The sequence below is a fragment of the Malurus melanocephalus genome, unplaced genomic scaffold, assembly GCF_030028575.1.
Source record: "Malurus melanocephalus ecotype Western Australia unplaced genomic scaffold, MMel_1.1 scaffold_89, whole genome shotgun sequence".
In the NCBI taxonomy this organism is placed as follows: domain Eukaryota; kingdom Metazoa; phylum Chordata; class Aves; order Passeriformes; family Maluridae; genus Malurus; species Malurus melanocephalus.
This window is the reverse complement of record NW_026623321.1, coordinates 466,324-483,448: the sequence shown is the minus strand read 5'-3', so window position 1 is coordinate 483,448 and position 17,125 is coordinate 466,324. Positions and strand designations below refer to the sequence as shown.

Sequence of the window (17,125 nt, the reverse complement as noted above, 5' to 3'; positions counted from 1 at the left end):
ATTTGCATCTGTCCCTCCTGCACATCCACCCCAAACCTGCAGGGAAACACATCCTAGAGCTCTGCCACGGACCAACAACCAGGCAGCAAATAAAAYGCTCCCACAGGATAGATTTTCATCAGGATTGAAGGTAATCACAGCTCTCAGAGCCTTGTGATTCTGCAGTGTGCTGTCAGCAGAGTTGGGAGGAGAAGCACTTGGCAAGGAGCTGCCAGGACTGCTCTGCCTGTACCTCAACCCTGCAGCTCCTCTGCTGTGCCGGAGCTCATTGCTTGGATCAGACTCTAAATCTGATYTTTCACTTCCCTGCTGTTGGGTGCAGCAAGATTATTTCTGCTTCTYCGAGGAGAAGAGCCAGCTGCCAGCAACCTCGCAGCTTAGTCTGTCTCAGTAAAGAGGAGTCTGGCATTTGGCTTGTGCTTGCTTGTTATTTTGACAGCACATCCCTTCCTTTTGCACTGCTTGGATCAGTCTCTACTGAAGGGCTGGGCCAAAAAAAGTGGAAAATGGCCAATTTGCAGGAAAAAAAAATGAACCTGCTGCTCTCAGCCAACTGTTTTGTTCACCTTGCATCAAGAAGGGCAAAAGATTCACTGCCAGGACACAGCTGGTTTTTGGCCACGGTGCTAGGCAGCCCTGGGCGTCCTTCTCATCCCAAATACCCTGTGCTGCTGCAGTRTGAGGAAAACAAGTCCTGAGCACGGAACAAAACACTCATCCTTCCCCCAAAATGCTGTGAGTCAGGTACCTGCACCAGGATGGCCTCAGTGTGGAGATCAGCTCCACCCTCAAGCTTGGGAGCTGAGGATCTAACTTAGGACCAGGTGCAGGTGGTAAAGGGAGTRGAAAAAATGAAGGGTGAGTTGGGAAGTGGGGGGAGAGTTCAGGAGGCTGCCTGAAAGCTCAAAGCTCCATCTGACCCTTTTTATCCCACTCTATTCTCCCAGGTGGGAACACAAAGCATCCCTCAAACCCCAAGCTGTGGCTGCCCCRTCCCTGGTGTCCAAGGCCAGGCTGGCCGGGGCTTCGAGCAGTCTGGGATAGTGGGACCGGGGCTGGAATGAGACTATCCCTAAAGTCCCTTCCACCCCAGCCCATTCTGTGATTCCTAGGTGCTCGCTGCCTTTTGGGGGCTCAGCGTTCCCACACCCCCGTGGCACAGTGCCAGACCCCGTGRGTTTTCCCCTAACCGCGGTGCCCCCCAAACATGAACCCTCGGGGGTTTCGCTCGCAGCCGGGAGCACCCCAAAGAGAAAAGCTCCCCACGTTCGGGTGCAGCTTCCATTCCTTGTCCTCCTCCTCCCGCCGCTCTCCTCCTCCCGCGGCGCCCGGGGCGGAGCCGCCCGCGCAGCGCCCGCCCCGCTCCSGAGCCGAGCCGTGCCGGGCKGCGGGGACGGGGCCGCGGCCGTGCCTCCTCCGTCCCTGCGCCCTTCCCGCTGCCGGCGGGGCCGGGCTCCCCCTTCCCGGGGCTYGGGAACCTGGCGGATCTCCCGGCGGCAGCAGGTAAAGGGTTGGGCTGGGCGGGCTGGGGGCTCCTGGCGTCCGCCGAGGGCTGCGGGGCACCCCGGCTGCGGGGGCGGTGCTGAGCGGCCGGGAGGGTGACAGATACACCGGGCTGAGCCCCGCGGTGTTCAAACCGCGCTGCTTTGCCCCAAAAGGTGTTCCTTTCCCGTCCCCGAAAGGTTCCTTTGCCCTGGGTGCCCCCGCCCTGGGTGCTCACCTGGCCGCGAGCATTCCAAGTAAAGTTGGGATGTGCCGGGGTGCTCCCGCGTGGTGGGGAATGTGGATGGGCACCCACCCGGTGCGAGGTGCCGGGGTACCCCTCCTGGTCTCTGGGAGACCCCCAAACTGTGGATCTGCACAACGCTCTTCCCCTTCAGGCCCTGCTCGTTTTACAGGGAACGCTTCATTTTGATATAAAAGGATGGCATCTGCAGTGTCCCGCGGCTCCAGGGCTGCACACCGGTGTTGTCCGGAGCTGTAAAATCCTGAGRCAGCAGAATCCCAAAAGGGATTTATTTATTGTAGCTGGTCCAACTGGAGGAGCACTCTGTGCCCATCCAGCGCCCTGAGGATGCTCAGCGATGTCCTGGGTGGCTCTTGACAGCAAAGCCCCTGTTTAACACCCCAAATTTCGAGCGAGCAYGGAACAGAGAGGGTGAAAAAACGTGAATGTAAGAGGGTGTTACTTTCACTTGATACTCGGCAAAGAAACTGATTAAAAAAAAAAAAAAAGTAATTCAGGAAAAAGAAGGGGGGGGGGGGGGGGGGGGGAATCGTCTCTTTGCTGTTTTGTTGAAACCCTGACCCACGTCTTGTCTGTTCCCTGCCCGGAAAACCGGGCACTGAGGAGTTGCAGTCGACATGTGAGCCTTGCTCTGGAAAAGGGCTGCTGGAGCAATYCCTGGTGTGGAAGCTGTGAAATTTCACCCCTGGCAAGATGGAAATGGGGATTCTCCAGCCAGGAAAAACCTGGCTGTGTCGAACTTGCCGTGCTTTGGGACTTCAGGGGTGGGTCCTTACAGCCACTCTTGTTACGTGTAATCATGTTGGCTTAAGGGTTATTTTGGGGCTGGAAAGGGATTAGGGATAGATGATCGGAATAGGCATGGCCATGCTGCATTTGAAATTTAAAATAAATAAATAAATRTGGTTCTCTTTGCTGGCTCTTTGTCCCGGTGGGAAGGAGCCCACACAGATTTTTCCCCGTTAGAAAGTTCTGCTGTGCACAGAGAACGTTAAGTCCAACTGCGCCGCTCGGATGCTGGAGTCTCCTCGGGATGCTCCAGCTGCCAGGAAATTTTGATTGCCGCTGATTAGCGAGTAAGAGTTAGAGCGGTTCTGCTTCCTAAAGAGCGTTTTTGGGGTTTGGATCGCACAGCCATGCAGGAGAACAGCCTTCTCCCTTCCTTCCCCCTTCTAAATCGCCAGCGTGCACTTGGCAGGTGTGGCTGGGGAAAAGCTGAGGTAAATGGATTTCCTGCCTTGCATTTTGTCTGGCATGTCGATGTTCCTCATCAGATTGCTGTGGAAAATGGTCCATTAATTCATTACCCAGCCTTTATCCACCTGAGCAGTGATGCATCCTGAATCCTTAAAGCCTGTTACTTTAACATATTCTCCTCTGCCGAGCTCTGAAGCGTCTTCATGCTGATATCCCAGCAAAGTGGAGCTGCAGAATATTTCTCTGTGATTTAGGAGGTGCTTCTTCAGAGGCAAATACAAGCTCTGCTTTGATGGCAGAGTTAATTTTAGAGTGGGTGTCTCTGTCAGGCTGTACTTTTTCATTAAAAGAGCATGTTCTGCTTGTTACACTTTTCCCTGCGATGAATTCAGCAAAGCACGACYGGTATTTGCCTCGGAAGGAAAATGAATCCTGGTCGGATCAATTGATTTGGTGTCAGGTTGGAGAGTCAGAAATTGCTGGCTTGGAATTAATGGTGAAAGGTTTGTTTTTAGCAAGGCAACAAATCACTTTATAAACCAGGAAGGTTATAAGGAGACACCGAACCAGCTGGGAGGGTACAATCCTTTGTTGTACTTCATCCATTAACTGTGTACCCGGGTGTATTTGAACTCAAGTAACCGCCTTAAAAATCACCATGCCAAAAGCAGTATATTTAGGTGTTTTTACTGGTGTTTTAAATGTTTTTAAGGTGTGGGTTGGAGTAACTCCCAGGTGCTGTTGTAGTGGAGGTCAGGTGGCTCCTTCACCCAGTTTTTTGTTGGAGGCGCTTTGATGCTCACAGGTGGTGGAAGTTAGGTCTGGGTGCCCTTTAACCAGACACACCTGGGGGRAATATTGTCCTTTAACTCGCTCTGGGAGCCTTCTCCAGGGTGGAGATAGAARGGAATGGTTGCACCTTTGAAATGCTGGGCGGTGCAGCCCGGGAAGGTGTGGCAGTCCCTGGTGGTGAGRCTGGACACGGGTGGGCACTCGGGGCTCCTCCCGAGAGCAGCTTCCGTCAAACAGGGGAGCAMTGTGCTTTCCCTGGAGTCTGCCCGGCTGCTTTTAAACTCCTTTTTCTCGAGACGGTGCACCCGTAGAGGTTGTGCCTCCTGTCCCTGAGATGCTCCGCACCTTCACCCTGACATTCATGGAATGGTTTGGGTTGGAAGGGACCTTAAAGCTCRTCCAGTCCCACCCCTTGAGATGAAGGGATGGGATCCACCTGGCAGCCACTCTGCTTCATTAGGCTGCAGCAGCTGCTAATTAAGCTCCAAAGAGCTCCAACCGGGCTATTTCAGCGCTGTTGTGAAACGCAGCCGGTGCTGCTGGTGCGAGGAGGCTGCGGCTGCTGCGGGCGCTGCCGGTGCCAGCCGGAGCTGCTGCGGGGTGAGTGATGGCTCAGTTTCTTCGTTCRTTGTGGGATGTTTGCTTGGGGCTCCCCAAAATCCTCGTCCTGGGCGGGCTGTGAGGCTGCTCGGGAGAGGGCACTGTCACACCGATGAGATCGTTCCTTGTCCGCGCTGAGGAGCGCACGGAGCTGACCCCGGCCACCCTCGGCTCCGGGAGGGCTCGCAGGGATCTGCACTGGGGTGGGTTTGGGGCACGGGCTCCTCATCCCCCTCCCTTCCGTCCCAAACCCAATATTCCCCCTCCGGCTCTGCTCCCGGTGCTTAACAGCCCTTCTCAGGAGCTTTCTGAGCATGGTGATCGGGAAAAAAAGGGATTTAAGAGACTGTTTACAGCAGTTGCTTTTGCCCGCCAGCCCCTCTCTAAACAGTGATTAGATACAGCTACCTTAATGTATGTATTGATTTTGAAAAAAAAAAAAAAAAACCAAAAACAAAAAAACCCACCAAAAACCAAAACAAAACTGCACATTGGTGTTTGGCTTTGCTGCTTTTTCCTTTTTAGCAACCCACTGTGTTCTCCTTACTTCCTCCAAAAGTACCCACAGATACTGGCAGGACAGCTGCCTGAATATTTGGTGCAATTGCCTGTCATTGCTCAACAGCCTGACAAACAACAAAAAAAATAGTGCTTTATTTTTTATATGCAATTAAATATTTGTACAAGATTTCTACCAAGGAGTGGTTTCAAGGTACAGAGTGTTCCCCTGAAGGGTGTTCAAACAAGGACCTTTTGGGGTGGCAACTGGGAAGCTTTTTGTGCTTGTGCCTCGATTCCATGTTTTCACATACAGAATCCATTTCTGCTTGAGCTCTGTCTGTTTTTGTTCTCCTGGYCTTTGGGTAGGATCAGTCCTGATGACAACAAATATTTCTTTCTGTGATTTTTTGTGTGTGTGTGTGTGTGGCTCTTGATCTGGCTTTGTTTGTTTACTTATTTTTTCTCTGCTGGATGAAAGGTGGATTGAGGATAGGAAAAGGGAAAGTTGCCCCTTTGCTGGGTGCTGCACAAATCTGGGCACAAGCTCTTCTCCAGGCTCCCCCATCTGTGCTGGTGGTTAATCTGCTCCTTGGAAAGAGCCTGTGCTGGTTTTAATGTAATTCCTTAGTCATGACAAACCTGAATCCTCCTGCCCTCTCTGCACCGCGTCCTCCGTGCTGGAGCCACACTTTCCATGAGGAGCTGGGGCTCCAGGCTGCTGGATCCCGGAGGACTCRGAGCTGATAGGCTGTAAGTTTATTCTCTTCTTGCCTGGCAGTGCTCAGAAGGATCTGTTTCACTTTCAGAGTTACCACGTGGCGCTGTGCCAAAGTAGCTTTTTATCTCCCACTTTCCCCCTTAGATGCCAGTTTGCCTTTAATTTCTATTTATTTATTTATTTATTTTAAAGCCTGCTTCTCTTAAAATGCTGCTGTGACTTGTAAACCCTCTCCATAAATGCCTGGCCCCTGTGTTTTGCTTCCCTTTCCTCCTCGCTGAGGTGAAATGAAACTTGTCCCTCCCCCAGCCCGAGGTGAAATGCACAGAGCAGAAATAYTCTGTTTTTAGCCGTGCTGAGTTTCAGGCTCACGTTTGCCCAGGGAAAGCAGCTTGCATCTGACTGAAATAGTCCAAGGTGAAACCCAGAGTTTCCTCCAATAGGTATTTTTGAGTGTAGCCTTAAAAAAGATGTAATGGACTGGTTGTACCCTTCACCGGCCACGTGTTCTCCTGAGCCACTCTACGAGATTATATTTGGGCCACTTAGCTTGTATTGATGAATCTCTGGAGCTGACAGTCACTTAATCATAAATCAAGTCTAAAATCAAGTCAGCATTCTGCGGAATTGCGGCAAAACAAACAGAATGCATTAAATTTTCTGACTTGGAGCTGGCCCYAGCCCGTGGAGGGCAGCTGGGATATGGCTCCTGAAGGTGACAGGGGATGCTCGGGGTGTTCCATGAGATTCTTGGGAAGCAGGGCTAATCCTGAGCAGGGCACTTAAGAGCTTGGAGAGGATTTGAGGCTCGAGTCTGGCCTTGCTGTCTTGTGAAATTGTCCCGGTCCTTGCCAGGAGGGAGGGACCTGGCGTGGCCCTCGGGAGGTGTCCCTGTGTGTGACCCCATCACAACCCCGTGTGCTGCCTGCACAGCTCTGGCCTGAGTGAAACCTTGGAGAGAGGGGATAAATGGGGATAAACACCCCAGGTCATGTCTCAGCTCCTCATCCTGTGCCAAGGGGCACGATGACCTGGGGGTTTCCCAGGTTATGGCTTAAACCCAGCCCTGGGATGGATGGAGAGGGCTTAGGTTTGTTTACAGGGATTTACCACAGTGCGGAGGTTACTCTGTCATGTTTGGGTGGATTTTGGGGGAGGTTGTTTTCTGGATTTGCTTTTATTTTTTTGCCAAGAGGCAATTAATGCTTTCCTTGGGATTAAAATATTTCCTGCATGTCTCAGCTGTTGGTGTAGGAAAGAGTCACCCAACCCTTGACCTTTCTCAGAGGGGGGGAAAAAAAAGCTTTTTTGGAGAAGGTGGGAAGTGAATGTTCAAATCCAGGGTGTTTCTCTCTTCCCAAATACTCTGAGCAGCATAGGCTGGTGGAAGGTGTCCCTGGAAAAATGGAARAAGATGATTTTTAAGGCCCCTTCCAATCCAAACCTTTCTGTGATGACTCTGTAATTCTTGCATGAAGCAGCCCCATAAAGAAATTCCTCAAGGCTGTCACGTAGGTGATGTTTGTAGGCAGCTGCCTGATCCAGCAGCGATTGTTTGCAGGTATTGTGGGAATTGGGGTATTAATCTGCCTACTAATTATTCGGGAATCTTGTCAGTGAGACTTCACACTGCCAGTCAATCCTACTGCACTTTGGAACCCAGCAAAGAGGCAGCTCCYGTGTCTTGAGCTGGGTGTCCAGGCATGATTTGCTCTGTTTCTCCATCTCTAAGATTAGTTGACCTTAGAGATTTGCAGAGTAATAGTGCCTGGACAGGCCTTGAAATCTGTGGGTTTGGGATATTTGGGAGCCCTGGAATCATCAAGCCAAGAGGTGAGGCCAGACCATTTCAAACATCTATTTTTAGATGTGTTCCTGTTCACATGCAAATTATGTTTCTCATTGAGGATTGCTCAGGATTTGCAATCCTCATTTTCCAGCTCTTAAGATACCAAAAATCCTGCCAAAAATACAGATGTTGCTGTCTGCCTTCTCCCTGTGCCCTGCAGCTGCGGTCTGTGGGCTCCCACRCCCCTTGCCATGCTGCATTTGACGCTTTGTGAGCACAGAGTGGTGGCAGACTCTTCTTTTCGGGGTGTTTCTCCTCCGTGCCCGGGCTGTGGCATTAGCTGGTGTGTGACAGCCTGCAGGATCATCTGCGAGCTGGAGCAGGATCTGCTTTGGGAATGAAGGAGCTCAGCTCCTCTTTAGCTGTGAGTTAATCACCCAGCACAGAGTGCTTGCAGCCCTCGTTCCAAGCCTGATTTAAAGTGCAAGGTTGACAGCTCGGCTGGAGATCCTTTCCCTTATCACAACTGTTTCCTAACCCGTCTCCTGTGCGTAGGGATGTGTTTGTTTTGGTGGTTTTTGATTTGGATCTCCGGGAGGGCTGCACATTAGCGGAACGCGCTGTAAGACAGCTGTAGATGTTGAAATGTTAATGTGGTGGGAAGAGGCTGCTCCGGTGTGTGTGATGCTGGAAGGGACAAACCTCTGCGCATCCCAAGGTCACTCGGCTCGTTCCCGAAACACWAACGCTGCCAGGGCTCCCGGGACGGTTCTGCTTTGCCAGGAGAAATAAAGCTGCTTGTGGGATTAGAGGGATGGAGCTGCTGTCCCTGGAGCAGGGCAGGAGCAGTGTGGGAGGGGATTGTCCTTCGCTGCGTTTGGTCCGAGGTACCAGGGGTTAACGTGGAGCTCAGACCTCGCCCTGTGCTTTGCTGACCCTCGAGAGCTGCACAGAATCTTCCTGCAGTGGTTCTGTAGAGGGGATCTGTGCCTGAATGATGCTGGAGACCTGTCCCAGTGTCCCTTTGGATGGTCTTTCTGGTGAGAGGGGTGAGGAGAAAGGTTTCCTCAGCAGCCAGATTGGGTTTGAGCTGAGAGCCAAGGCTCCTGCTGGGCTGCAATCCCTGCCATGTCAAACACCCCGTGTGACAGGGGGAGTTGTAACTCACGGGGTTTTATTGTGGAGCTGTGATCTGGTRTCCAGGCTTGTAGAGCTGCCCTGCAATGAGCAGTTAAAAATCCAGYTCTAACAGCAGAATAARTTCAAATTTGGAGTTYTCTATAGTTCTAAAAGGGYCCGCTCATTGTTAAACCCCTTCTGTCGAGAGAGTCCTTAAATCCGAATTCCTGGGGTAATTGGTGCCTGAGTGTTATACTGAGCACTTTGGACCTGAGAGAAAATCACTTTGCTCTCTTGGCTTCTTTCAAAGCTCAAGAGAAATAAAGGCTTTTCCCTGATTTCCCAAACTTTGCAGCTCTCTGCGGTGTTCCCTGGAAGGGCAGATCTGAAGGACTGGCTTGAAGGATCTGCTCCTTTCCTGGAGCAGTTTGGGGCTGCGTGTGGGGGGAACACGGGGTGAGGATCAGGGAGCCCTCGAGGTCATGAGCTGGGACAATGGGGTCAAGGGAGTCAAACCCCAAAGTGTCTGCTGACAGTTCTGCACCTTCCCAGGCATCACGTGCTGTCCTTATCTCTGCTGATATTTGCAGTGCTGATAACAGAGGGTCTGTAACAAGTGTGCTCTGCCACAGATAAAACTTACAGTGCGTAAGAGCTGTTCCAGCTCTGGCTTATCAGCACTATTAGACCTGAATATCAGCAGGGCTTTGGGGATGGGGCTGCTTTGGGTCCCTGAGCACAGAACATCCAACAAGGAATTGTGCTGGGAGTGCTGCTGCTCTGTAAGTCCCTCTCCAATGTGCTTTAAAAAAAAAATGTTGAAAGGAAGCAGATGATTTTGGGATCGAGGTCTGTGAACTGCCTGAGTGTCTGAACTGCAGCTGCCTGATTGTTGTGTGCTCTGTGTATGTAATGAGGTGGTGGCTGCTCCCCCCATGGGTTGAACAGGCTGGGAGTGCTCAGTCTCCAAAAAGAGCAGGAGATGTGGTGCTTGGGGGAYGTGGATTAGTGCTGGACCTGGCACMGTCAGTTACTGGTTGGACTCAAAGATCTTGAAGGTGTTTTCCAAACTTAACCGTGCTGAGTTAAATTTAGGGATTCTCATGTCTCCCCRGGATGCTCTTTGCTCAGAGAAAGAAATCCTAAAGGGTTTGTGCAGTCCCTGAGCACCAGTGAAGGGAGCACAAATTCCCTGAATCATCTCYGTGCTCCTTCAGGGCTCTGACCTCTGCAAGGGTGGCAGAACACTGGATTGAAGGTGGCACAAGGTGAACTGGAGTGGAATTCCTTGGCCTTGGACRCTGCCAGGGAYGGAGCAGCCACAGCTTCTCTGSSCACCCTGTGCCAAGGCCTCCCCACCCAWTTCCTRCCCAATATCCCATCCATCCCTGCCCTGTGGCAGTGGGAAGCCATTCCTGTCCCTCTCCAGCTCTCCTGGAGCCCCTTTAGGTGCTGRAAGGGCAGGGAGAAGGTTTGTTTGAACCCACTGATGGCACAGCAGGAGATGGAGGAGGGATGGAGCTGGGAATTGCCAGGATGGTCCCTGCTGTAGCACCATGGCCCAGATGTGCCTTGCTCAAAGCCACACTCTGGGCTTTGGGCTGCCTGAGCTGGGCTTAATCCCAGGAAAATCAGGCAGTCAGCCCTGGCTGTGCTGCAGGTGGCCAGAGYTGTTGGAGGAGATGGCTTTAGACAAGAGTGGGAGCAAATGCTGGTTGCTGTTCCCTGCTGCTGTGCCCAAGGTCAGCCTGACCCTGGAGTTCCCAAATTGTTCCMAATTTTTCCAGTGAACAGTTGCTGCTGCTCAGCTGTGTGAGCTGCTAATGGGGTTTATCAGCCTCAGGTGCTTTACCTGGGCTTCGTCAAAGCAGCCAAATCCCAAAGTGCCAGGGCTAAACCAAGTGGGAATAGGAGTTGTGGGGTTCTCCAGTGCTTTGTGAGTGATTTCTCCCAGAATTGGTGATGCTGATTGTTAGATCTGAGTTCACCGTGCAGCTGGGGAGGAACAGCAGCCCTGGGGCTTCCTACAGCTCAGCCCCTCCTGCTTCAGGCACTGTCACGTTCCTCTGAAACGTTTAAAAARCATTGGAGAAACACAAACCAGCCTTGGGGGAAAGGGGTGGCACTGACTTGAAACCCCTTTTAACAGGGAGAGCTGCAAACCAGATCCCTGAGCCAATTCYTCCTTTTCAGAAGGAGTTTTCTGCCTCAGGCTGGAAGTGGAGTACAGCAGTGGGGCAGCTTGGAGTCTGTCTGCTCCTACCTTTTGCCTGGCCACCCGAAAACTTGTTGCTGTGTTTTAGCATTGCCTGAAGCTTATGAGGTATTTTGCTCCCAAACTGGCCATATTTGATGACTGATCCCATATGTTGGATTCCAGAAGGCTGTTCATTTTTTTTTTTGTTTAGTTTTTATGTAGTTTTGGGKTTTTTTTTGTCTSTGAAGGAAAGATATGAAATAAATCTTGCCTAAAAGACTTGTGGCTGTCAGCTCTAGGGAGGCAGCTCCTGGGCAGGGCTGTGAGTAAAACCCTATTCTGTCTCATGCCCCATCAGCTTTRATGTTTGCTAAACGGCAGAGCTGTGGAGAGCAAGCTTTGGGCTCAGGCACTGGAGCTGGAATTAAAAAAATAAATATTGCTGCAAGTAGCTGAGCTCAGGAATAAATTACACTGTGAGTGGATATAGAGGGAGTGCTGAGGTGTGTGGATTCCCCCCTAGGGCTCACTGCCAGCTGGGAGGCTTGGGAATTTGGGGAGGCAGCCTGTGGGGAGAGTCCTGTGTCCCAGCAGTAATAAATCCTCTCCCTGCCATGCAACATGAGGGCTGTATTTAAGTATTTTTCTTGCTCTGGAGCTGAAACCAGCTGCAGGGTCTGCTCTTTTAATTTTGCCCATCATTTACTATGTGGTAAGAAAAAAAAATAGTGTTTACCACTGGTCTGGCTTTTGGAGAACTCTAAAACTATGAAAAATCTAGTGAAGACCTGCATGCCAAGGTCATTCTGGAGCTCTGAGGGTTTAGCTCGTGCTTGTGTCATCTCCCTCCTGCTTCTCCATGGGAACAGTGAAGGAGTGAGCTTTTCATCCTGCCTTTGAAACGGAGAAACGCTGGAGCACCACAAAGAAAGAACTTGTTGGTTGTTTGCCCTTGGATAATGCAACAGAGCTGAGGTTGATGCTTTGATGATGGCTCTGAAAGGAAAGGTGTTGGGGTGATTTGGGATATAAACTTAATATGATAAACTAAGAGCCACTCTCCAGTGCTTTCAAGTATGTTTTGATACATACCTCCTACAGGTTTTTAAACATGAAAAATTGCTATATATGAAGTTCAACTGATTTGGAAAATTAAAATCAAGGTCTCTCTTTTAAGATAACTGATGTATTCCCTAAAGAAGGGGTTTTTTTTTGCATAAAACTTTCAGACATCACTGCTTTTGGCCAAGAAAATAAGAATATTTTCTAGTGACTGAAATGCAGGCGGTGGCCCTGCCCCAGTGGGGTGRGATGAGGGTGTGAGCCCGTGGATACTCTGGAAAGGCAGCCAGACATGAGGGTTGATTTCTCCCTTGAGGTTTATTCCCGTGAATCCTCCTTTGTGGGTGCTGCTCTCTGATGTGGCACAGCCTCTCTGATGGTGGAGTTTTTAGGGGATGGTGCAGGCTGAGGTGGGAGGGAGGGTCTGGAAAACACTGGGTGTGACCTTTCCCTGGCTCCAGCATTTCTKTACRTAGTTTTTGCTGTTTTAATTGTACYCTCAGCTCAGTGTCACTCCTGAGGCCCACTGAGGGAATGCAATGGGACARTGGAATCTGCAGCCGTTTTTCTCCTTCCCTTTTCCTTTCCAGCAGCTTTTCCCCAGTGCAAAAGGTGCAGGATGAACCCTTGGTTTGTGATTATTTGTTATTTATTTCCCCACTGTGATGGACATTAACCAGATACCAGAAATACCTTCAGCCTGGGACACAGCCTGCCCGGAATAGCTCTGGGAACTCTACAGGGGAAGGTATTTGGCCAATGGCTCTGCCCARTTTATCCTGAGCCAACAATCCCAGCTCACAGAGCATCTCTGGAGCCACCAGGGTGTGAAGGTGGCCATGGGAAAACTTACCTGCTGCTGCAGCAGTGACACAGAGAGTGTTTCCCACCTCGTGGCATGCTCACCTGGGATACTCTGCAAATAAAAACCATTTCCTGAGCACTGTTTGTGTTCATCCTGCTGCCTCAGTGCACTTTGGTGCCCTGGGGTTAGCCTGGGAATGTGACAGAGCTCTCCAACCCCACAGCTCCCAGCCTGGAGTGATTGAGGTGCGTGGAGGAGGCATTTAACCCATGGACAAATGGGATGGGGTAAAATCCTACTCTTGTGGGGCTGGCTAGTGGACTCTGAGCTGGTTTTGGCCCCTTTTCCCTGAGAGCCATTGGCACATGGGAGTGTCTGGCAGCTGCAGCCACCTCTGCTGCTCCCCCAGCCCAGTTCCCAGAGGCTTGGGGGCTCTGGGGGTGACTGGGGAGGAGGGCAGCAGGAATGTGATGGTTTCTTGTGTTCCATGTGGAAAGGGCAGTGAGGAGGGGATGCTGAGCAGGGATGATCTGCTCATTCCATGGAATAACCTCCCCTCTGGAAGTGGGAGCAGCACAGGGGCTGCTTCTGAAATATTGTTGGCAAAAATGTGGTTTGTSAGACTGAACGTGGGTCTTYTTAGGACARCCTAAGAGCTGTTACAGRRAAAAATCATAGAAKGAAGAGAAAACTGGTGGGRTCAGGTTTGAGGCTGCTCYGTGTGCTGTCACYCTGGCCAAGGCTGGTTTCCTGAGAGAATATTCAGTCCATCCAGACCAGAAGGTRAGAATAAAGTGAATTTTCTCTGAGATGTCATGTCCCAAACGGCTTCTCTGTGGTGTCAGTTTATTTGCTGCCAGGTTGGCAGTGACAGACTCTGGGAGTTACTCAGCCTTGTGTTTTGCTAGCACCACAGGACCTCACCCTGCTGGTCCAGTGAGATCCTGACCTGAGCTCAGAGCTCAGCCCTGTCCTCTGGCAGTGGGAAGCCATTCCCTGTGTCCTGTCTCTCCATCCCTTGTCGCCAGTCCCTCTCCAGCTCTCCTGGAGCCCCTTCAGGCTCTGGGAGGGGCTCTGAGCTCTCCCTGGATCCTTCCCTTCTCCAGGTGAGCACCCCCAGCTCTCCCAGCCTCGCTCCAGAGCAGAGGTGAGAATTCTGTCCAGCCCACAGAGCGCAGGCAGTTTATGGATGAGTGGCTCCCCTTGTGGAGTTGGTGACAGCATTTCTGGAAATGTCAGTGGTTATTTGGGTTCTGRAAGAACTGAGGGTGCAGCAAAACTCCTCACACAGCATTTATCCAGCCCGGCAGAGTTGAGAGAGGTGCTGTGCTGTGGCAGGGACACGTCACATCCGAGTGTCACTCTGTGCAGTCACTCTGCAGGAAGTCCTTGACCTCCTGGTGCTGGTTTTGGCCATGGGTGAGTTTGGCTCTGCTCTCTTTATTTATCCAGCACAAATGGATTTGGCACCCAAGCGCTTGATTGCTTGTAATTCCATCACTGGAGCAGATCCCACTCCTGACTCCCTGCCTGTGCTGCTCCTCAGCTTCCTCTGCTCCTCCAGCTCACCAGGGCTTCCACGGAACCTCTCTGCTGTGAGGAATACCCATGGTTCTTGTATCTTTTTCATCCCGTTTCTTGTTGGGTGCAAAGATAAAGCTGCAGTGGTGTTTGCTTTCCTATTCTGCCGCTGCACCTCTTTTTGTTTGGGGTTTTTTTGGGTTTTTGTTGATTTTTTTTTTTAATAGTTTAATTTAAGCTCTGAATTAAATTGTATGGGTGGGATGCTTCTCTGACTCTGCTGCAACTTGTGGAACTTCCATGTGGCAAAAATGGCTTGGGAAGAGCTGTCACCTCCTGAGCTTTTCCTGGGATGGTTCTGTTTCTCTCTTTGCTCCAGACTGTAAGGATCTCTGTTTGCTGATGCTGTGCACTCAAAAAGCACAAAGATAGCACCTTGCACACAGCCCAGAATAAACCCTGAGCAGTGCAGGCACTAATTTGGGCATCCCACAGCTCCCTGAGCTGGGAGCCACGGCAGCAGTGTTGCAGGTACTCCCAGAGCAACCTCAGAGGAGCCTTTATCTTGGTGGAAAAACAGATGGCGTTTGACTTGGTGTCAGTTTTGAGCCCAGAATAACTCATTTTTATGGCAGGAAGGTGCTGATAGGCAGGAGTTGAGCTCTGTGGAGAGCTGTGCATGGTTTATCCCACCCTTGGCACACCTGGCCAGGAGAGGAAACCTCCCTTGGACCTGTTTGGTCCAGCTCTGTGCTTGGGAAGGTGCTAAACGAGGTGTGATAAAGCATCTTCTGGAATTGTTCCCTGGTGACAGATCCCGCACCTGGAGGTTTCTCTGGAGCAAGGATGTCACAGCTCCGGTGGGATTTAGGATCTGGGGGATCAGAACCCCAACAGGTCCCTTCTTTCCTCCATCTGCTCTCACTCCGTGCACAGCCCTTGGCTTCAGAACCTCTCTCACACCTGTCCAAAGCCTTAATTTCATTTCTCAGCTGGTTTGATTCAGYTGGGGAAGGGATTGAGTTCAGCATTGGCTGGAGCTGTCCCTGAGCTGGGTGGGCTTCATTTACAGCCCTTTCCTTTGGGGTCTGACTCTCCCTGGAGTGGGAGCAGATCTTGAGCCACAGAATGGTTTGGATTGGAAAGGACCTTCAGGGTGGGCTCAACTCATCATCCAGGTGCCCCAATGTCCGGCCTGGCCTTGGGCACTGCCAGAGATCCAGGGGCAGCCACAGCTTCTCTGGGCRCCCTGTGCCAGGGCCTCCCCACCCTCACAGGGAACAATTCCTTCCCAATATCCCATCCATCCCTGCCCTCTGGCAGTGGGAAGTCATTCCCTGTGTTCTGTCCCTCCATCCCTTGTCCCCAGTCCCTCTCCAGCTCTCTTGGAACCCCTTTAGGCCCTGGCAGGGGCTCTGAGGTGTGAAGAGCCTGTTAGAGCTGTGCACTGGGGCTTCTTGTGCAATAATTAAAGGTTAACCCCAGCAGTCCTTGCTAATGTTTGCCTTTTGCTTTAGAGGAAGGAAATGGGATCCTAATCTTTAGCTCAAATGCCATCTGCACTTCCATTGACAAAAGCAAATTTGTAATGTGCTTAATGAAGCCTAGAAAGATGTCTCAGATAATGGGTGGAAAATATCTACCCTTTAAAGACTCCCAAAGTTACTGCAGGGCTTCCTCTCRTGGCTAATACAGTGAGGGCTTGTTTGGGGGTGCTTTTGGTTTGCTTTTTCAGTGATTTAATGTGAGTTTTCATAAGAGAAAGCCTCCTTGGAATGCAGATGGCAGAGTTGGATCACGTGCTGCTTCCCTTCACATTTGGGTGGAAAACGTTCCCTGGAAACCTGGCTCTGTGGGGATGGCTGCAGGGAWAGAAGTGGGGAGAATTCCAGAAATGTGGTTTTGCTTTTCAGAGCTTGGCTGTCAGCCTCCCTAACCCGAGACCTGGGGAGTGCAGAGGTGGGGATGGAGCTGGGTGACATCTGTGCTTCAGGCATGTCCCTCTCCTTGACCCTGCCACGACAGCCCAGATAAATCCTCTCAGCTGGTGCCTGGTGAAATAAAGCTCATTTTTAGGGCATCTCTAGGGACTTGTGAGGAGATTTCACCAAGGAAGGAGTGGGGGCTTCCCTGATGGTGCTGCTGTTGCATTGAAACACGAAGGGAAATGCCTGAGGGGTAACGGGGCTTGTGGGTATGGCCACGTGTCCACTGTGCTTTGGAAGAGCTGCAAAGGGGTGAAGTTTCCAGCAGTGAAAACAGCAGCTGAAGAAGGACTTGGAGGAGAATTCACTGCAGCATTTGAGATCTATTAAAGTCCTGTAGCTTRAGGGATTGGAATCAGAATCACAGACTGGTTTGGGTTAAAGGGACCTTAAAGCTCATCCCAGGGACACGTTCCACTGCCCCAGGGTGCTCCAAGCCATGTCCAGCCTGGCCTTGGATGCTCCCAGAGATGGAAAGTGAGCTAACCAAGGCAGGGAACTGCTCTGCTGGGTGATGGGATAGGGCAGAGCCCAGGAGGGCTGGGGAGCTTTGGGATTAGCACTGAACCTGTGCATGAAAGAAGCCTCGAGGCTTCAGATGTCTGGGATGTCTCGCATCTGAAGGACTTGTCTGGCAAGGCTTTTGCTGAGCCTGCCACTGAAAATCCCCAATATGTCACACTTACTGCATGAGAGTTATGCACTAATAGGATTTAATTTCTGCAAAGCTTCTGAGGAGAGGAAGAAGTACCTCAAAGGAGCACAGGTATTTTGGGAAAGGCTTAAGCAGAATGGAATTCAGCTGCAGTAGTGTTAGAGTGGGGAAGCTCAGAGATGAGCAGTGAGTTTCACCATTTGCACGCTGGATGCACACTTCATCCTACTCTCCCTGGGGTCTGCTTGCTGGAAAGAGGGATCACCTCAGGGAAAGGGAGGTTTTGGGGCTGCCTGCTTTCCATGGAAGCTCCTGCAGAGCTTGCAGAGGTCCTGGATGTGAGTTCATGGCCCAGTGGGGAGATGCCTCCCTTTCCTTGCCCTGTCTGGGCTCYTGGGGAGGTGGAATGAGGAGCCAGGCTCAGGCTTTGCAGATGG

General features: G+C 51.3%; 1 protein-coding gene across 3 annotated transcripts in view; it reads left to right on the top strand.

Moving 5' to 3' along the window:
- The first annotated feature begins 1,347 nt into the window (after positions 1-1,347).
- Positions 1,348-17,125, top strand: part of GDPD5 (glycerophosphodiester phosphodiesterase domain containing 5) — a 100,262-nt gene continuing 84,484 nt past the window's right edge. Inside the window, exon 1 of one of the 3 annotated variants that reach the window (XM_057368133.1) lies at positions 1,348-1,503. The gene's annotated coding sequence lies outside the window, so the exon portion shown is untranslated. Of the gene's footprint in view, positions 1,504-3,951; positions 4,337-9,194; positions 9,246-17,125 lie in introns of those variants that run through there. The other 2 variants (XM_057368135.1, XM_057368136.1) reach the window with 2 other exon arrangements.